Below are 6,249 nucleotides of genomic sequence, written 5' to 3' on the forward strand. Positions count from 1 at the left end.
ATAACCTCTCAGGAGCCGTATGCTGAATACCAGAATCTTCTATGCTAAAGAGAACCTAGCTCCACTGGGTGGGTCCAAAGCAAAGAGGTTTGGCCCACTATGTGTTCTTCTGGTGGCAATGTTCATTCCTGGTTTTGAGGTGAGGCATGGAAGCTGGCTACATTTGCTGTTCTTCTGACCTCCACACTTTCTCATTTCCTAGCTGCCAGCCCTGATTCATATTCTCGAAGGTCTTGGCCTTTCAATTTTGTCTTGATTTCCTGCTGTCTTTTCTCTTACTGCCTGTTTTACTAGTGAATTCGTATTTTTATTATAGGCTTTATAATGCTGTTCTATATTTTAGGGCCAAGCTCATATACAATTTAAGCTTCCTTCAACTGGACAAAATGACCACCACAGGCCCTTTGCACACATGGATGGGTTGTGTTGACCATGCAGGTAGGCTTTTTCTTGAAGGTTTTAGGTTTTCCCATCCCAGGTTGAAGGGAGCTGACTCAAAGGTCAAATTAGAGTCTATGTCAGTCGGGCTCACTATTACTATTAATTTTTAGGTTTTTTGGTTGGCACAATGCTAAGCACTGGACCAGTTGATAGAATAACCACAAGCTGGTGACTATGAATAGAAAAGGTTTATGTGGCTTTTGGCCACCTGAGTCCCTTGTGAACTTTGCTTGGATTGTTTTTGAACCATAGAGGGGAAGATGCTGCTCTGGGAAACAAGTTGCCAACCACTCAAGTTATCAAATTCTTCTTTGCAAACACCATGGCTTCCACATTAGTCATCCTTAAGAACCAGTTCTATCATTTGGTCCAGGGCCTTGAGTCTGGGGCAGGCATTCGTCAGCATATTAGTATAACATATGTCTAAGAAAAGTTAAGACAGGAAGATAATCCATTTCTGGAGTCTTTGAATCATTAGTAGGGAAATTTTTCAGGAAAGAAAGGTCTTTGTGAAAAGTGAGCATATGGGTTAGGCACCCACTGGATGAAAAGGGAGGACTTTAGTATTATTAATAATGTAGAGGTTTGGTACTAGGCGATAGGTTCCATCGGGTTTAATTTAATCACCAGTAAGTTGGAGGAGCTAAGGGGGCATTACTAGGTCTGAGAAGTTGTTAAGAAGGTGGAGGATGATGGGTTTTAAACTTTGCCTATATTGAAGGGAAATATGGAGTGTTGGAGTTTGTTGGGGAAACAGGTAGGATCCTTAAGTTTAACGAGGATGCAGGAATATAGTGTGGAGCAAAAGTAGGTGGAAGTGTCCCAGGTGACAGGATTAACAGATGTGGAGGGAGAGGGAGAGTTCTTTTGGGGGGTTATGAGTAGAGATTCAAGTAAAGACAAAAGTAAAATAGGTATTAGCAGTCTTGGAACATGGAATGAGAGGGAAACTGGAATTTAGAGAGTAACCCCCCCCAAGAGAGGGTATGGGACAGTGGGGTAAGATTAGAAAGGAATGTGAAAAGGGCAAGTTATCTATTCTGCATGAGACAGGTTTGGTAGTTGCTTGGCAAGTAGGAAGGCAAGCTACACCCACAGCTGAGATCTGGGAGGGAAAAGACAGGTGGGAATATTCAGGTAACATGGAATAACTGGCTCTCCTATCCCAAAAAAAGGATACAAGTTTGCCTGCAATTTGAAGAGATACCCTGGGCTCACTCCTCCATTGTGATGCACCATCAGTCTTCTCAAGCCCTTGTATCTCATAAGTTGGCCTCATCTCTGTGTGGGTGGGTTATGGAAGAGGCTGGCCCATTTTGTAGAGACAAGCAGAGACAACTCCCCAGTGTTCTGGTTGTTCACACTTTGGCAGGGTCCAAATGGTGGTTGCAGAGTAAGGCAAGGTCTTGGCCAGTGTCTTCCTTGCCATACTTGAAGCTAGGTCTGGGGGTGGTGTGTGTTGAGTGCTGCCTTTTTGAGGATCCCAGATGGCAGCAGCCAGGAGCAGGTAGTTCTCCCTACTATGAGCAGCCTTATCATCTTTTTCCTGTTCTTCCTGATTGTTGAAAACTTTAAAGGCCATGCTTACCAAATCTTGTTGGGAGGCTTTGGGGCCATCCTCAGCCTCTTTTAAACTGCTTTTAATATTGGGAGCTGATTGGAAGATAAAATGGGCATTAGGGACTACTATTCCTTCCATTGATTCTGGGTCCAGCTTAGTATAATGCTCAAATGCCACCATGAGGTGAAGGAGAAATTTGGCCGGGTTTTCAGGTAACCTCCCTTAGTTTATCATAATTGACTGCATGGTGGACTGCCTTCTGGAGGCCAGCCACAAGGCAGATTACCATCTTATTTCTGTTAAGTCTTCCACGAGCATTTTGGTAATCCCAATTGGACTCTTCTCTTGGCACACCACAGACACTACTAGGAAGGTATTGTCCAGGTGGTAAATCTCATCAGCATGTGCCTGGGCTGCATCCTAAACCCTTTCCTTTTCCTCAGGGGTAAGGGTGGAGGACAGGATTACATAAAGGTCATGCCAAGTGAGGTCCTAGGCCTGAGCAGATATTTAAACTCTTTGATATAATTATTAGGGGCTTAGAAGTATGATCTCAGTGGCTTCTTGATCTGGGAGAGATCAGTCATTGAAAAGGGGGCATGAAGGCAAATAACTCCCTCTGCCACCTCCTACAGAGTATATAAGGGGATTGGTGGAGGCTGTGAGCCACTAGTAAGGGAGTAGGTGTGAGCCTTGGGATGTGAGTAAAAAGGAGACCAATGGGGAGGAGAAGGCACTGAAGGTTTAAGCATGGGGAGCAGAAGCAGAGTCCTCAATGTTGAATAGGGGATTGGGCACTTAGGTTCAGGAAGAGGCTCTAGACTCTTAGGTGATTTGGCAGGGACAGGCTGTCCCTATGCAAGAAGTAAAGAAACCTGGGCAGAATTGGCAGAGAGGACAAGCATGGAGAGCAAAGAAAGCCTACACATATGGAACCTCTGGCCACATAACCATTGTATCAGCAGAAATCGTCCATGTACTATAATTGAAAGTCCTGTATTGGGACCAGACTAGGTTGCAATAAAAGATAAGGCATTTTGGCTTTATGGAGTCCTTGAGTGAAAGAATATCTAGAGAGCATAAAAGACATCCCAAGGGAGTATCCTTGCTTGAGAGACACTGATAGAACCCCATTGGAATAAGAAACATGAACAGACGAGCTTTTTCTCTTCACATCCTTTGAACATTTCGTTAATTATTTAAAATGCGCTTCAGTTATAAGGTATATTATTAAGATGTGTTGTATAAGTCTGGTGAATGGAATAGCACCTTTGTAAAACTACGTAATTATAATAGTGAGTGGTTCCTCTTTTGTCCTCTGTCTAGCTGGAAAGTACTCATATATCCTTTTTTTGTTTTGAAAACACTGGACCATTTATGTCATTTAATATTCCAAAACTGTTCAGTCTTCTGCAACAACGACCAGCAAAATAGATCCTAGGATACTCCTGGCATTCAGCACCAGCAAGCTCAGTGCCCAATGGGTACCTACTGGACTAGTGATCCAGTAATGAAACACAATACCTTTTTTCCCACACATACAACAAGAGAAGGGTAACAGCTACTCTGTTATTTTTGTTGTTGTTCAGTGATGGAAATACTTAGCATTTACAAATGTTTTTTAGAAGAACCCTGTAAGCATCCAATTCAATGAAGAAACTGTAAGGCTTTTTTTTTAATTGGCCAGTCCTGGGGCTTGAACTCAGGGATTGGGCACCATCCCTGAGCTTCTTTTGCTCAAGGCTAGCACTCTACCACTTGAGTCACAGCACCACTTCTGGCTTTTTTTTCTGTGTATGTGGTGCTGAGGAATGGGAACCCAGGGCTTCATGCATGCTAGGCAAGCACTCTACCACTAAGCCCCATTCCTCTGTAAGGCTTTGCTTCATTTTGTCTTTTCACCCCTCTCTACACTGAGGAATGGCTCAAATATTTAAAACAATTTACAGGCCTGTGTACAAAAGGGATGGGATTCTTTTCTTTCTGTTAAAACATGTAGAGAAAGACAAGGATGAACACAGATGCATTTTCACATGCAGAAAGAACTGCAAACTTAGTGGCTCTAACTGTGATGGCAAAGAAAACAAATTTCAAGTGAAAGATTAATGCTGACTTGTGAATACAACAAGAAGCAGTGAGATAAGGATGCAATGTTAAGAAAGGTCTTGCACATTGATGACTGAGAAGTATGTAGGGCTTTAGTGAAGTTTTATTTTCCTTTTTTCCCTTAATGATGCTATTGAAGGGGTTTTATTAGTAGCTAGCAGCACCAAAAAAAAATAGAATAAATTTCTTAAGGGTACAGGTCTCCCTTAGTCACACTTCAATGCAGGTGGGTTTTGTCTTCTTTTTTTTTTTTTTTTTTTGGCCAGTCCTGGGCCTTGGACTCAGGGCCTGAGCACTGTTCCTGGCTTCTTCCCGCTCAAGGCTAGCACTCTGCCACTTGAGCCACAGCGCCGCTTCTGGCCGTTTTTCTGTATATGTGGTGCTGGGGAATCGAACCTAGGGCCTCGTGTATCCGAGGCAGGCACTCTTGCCACTAGGCTATATCCCCAGCCCCAAGGGGTTTTGTCTTCTTTCTCAAATGGATACATAATGATATGATGGTACTGAATGCCTCCATGTTGCTTTCCAGAGTGGTTGAACCAGTGTACATTTCCACAAACAGTGTTGTAGCATTGTATTTTGGCTGCATCCATGTCAGCATCTACTATTACTTGTTTTCTTTTTTTTTTTTTTTTGCCAGTTCTGGGGCTTAGACTCAGGCCTGAGCACTGTCTCTGGCTTCTTTTTGTTCAAGGCTAGCACTTTACCTCTTGAGTCACAGCACCACTTCTGGTTTTTTCTATATATGTGGTGCTAAGGAATCAAACCTAGGGCTTTGTGCATGTTAGACAAGCACTCTACTGCTAAGCCATATTCCCAACCCTCTTTTCAATTCTTTAGCCTACTCATTAGTGGGGTAGATGTTTCTTCGAGGATTTTTATTTGGGTGGGGTTAACTTTTTTTAGCTCTCAGTATATATGTGTGTATATGTGTGTATATATATATTTATATCCAATTCTGAGGCTTGAACTCGGGGCCTGAGCACTGTTCCCTGGCTTCTTTTTGCTCAAGACTAGCACTCTTCCAATTGAGCCACTGTGCCACTTCCCAGCTTTTTCTGTATATGTATGTGGTGTGGAGGAACCGAACCCAGGGCTTCATGTATGCTAGGCAATCACTCTACCATTAGGCCACATTCCCAGTCCTTGGTATATATATATTTTTTTTGGATTATTTTTATTAATTAAATTTTGTTGACAAGGTGTTGTGCAAAAGGGGTACAGTTACATAATAGGGCAGTGAGTACATTTCTTACGCCCTCGTTCTTTCCCTTCCCTAGATAAGGTAGGCATATATACAATACCTAGTGTACCAAAATCATTTACAGTAGCCACGTGGCGTACGCCAAAGGAAATTCACCTAGAACTTTAAATATAACATCAACAGTAGAGTTTGCTTATCCTTGTCTTATATGATCATATATACATAGCTGTTGAGCTATTGTGATCCACTGATAGGTCTCTTAGACTTTATGTTTAGTAGTTGTTTGATTTTAGATACATATGTAAGGTTGCTGAACCAAACCTGTGGAAATACCATTTGACAAGAAGTTTTTTGTTTTGCAGACCTGGTCTCTACTGTCCCTCTTCGTCCACCCTGAGTCATATATCAAGGAGACCATGCCCCTTTGTTCTCTGTGTTCTTTCTAGGCTTGTCTCGCTCAACATTATTTGTTCAAGTTCTGACCATTTCCCTGTGAATACCAATATTTTATCATTTCTAATTGCTATGTAGTATTCCATTGTGTATAGGTACCATATTTTTTGGATCCATTCATCTGTGGAGGGGCATCTGGGTTGTTTCCATATTTTGGCTATTGTGAATTGTGCCATGATAAACATGCAAGTTCAAATGTCTTTTTGATATCTTGGGACCTGTTGTTCAGGATAGATGCCTAGGAGTGGTATGGCTGGGTCATAGGGTAGGTCGATATTGAGCTTTTTGAGAAACCTCCATACTGTTCTCCAAAGTGGTTGTACTAATTTGCACTTCCACCAACAATGGAGGAGGGTTCCTCTTTCCCCGCACCCCCTCCAGCATTTGTTGTTGACTGAGTTCAGGGTATAGGCCATTCTAACTGGAGTGAGGTGGTATCTCAGGGTTGTTTTTATATGCATTTCCTTTACTACCAGTGATGTTG

The sequence above is a fragment of the Perognathus longimembris genome, chromosome 28, assembly GCF_023159225.1.
Source record: "Perognathus longimembris pacificus isolate PPM17 chromosome 28, ASM2315922v1, whole genome shotgun sequence".
In the NCBI taxonomy this organism is placed as follows: Eukaryota; Metazoa; Chordata; class Mammalia; order Rodentia; family Heteromyidae; genus Perognathus; species Perognathus longimembris.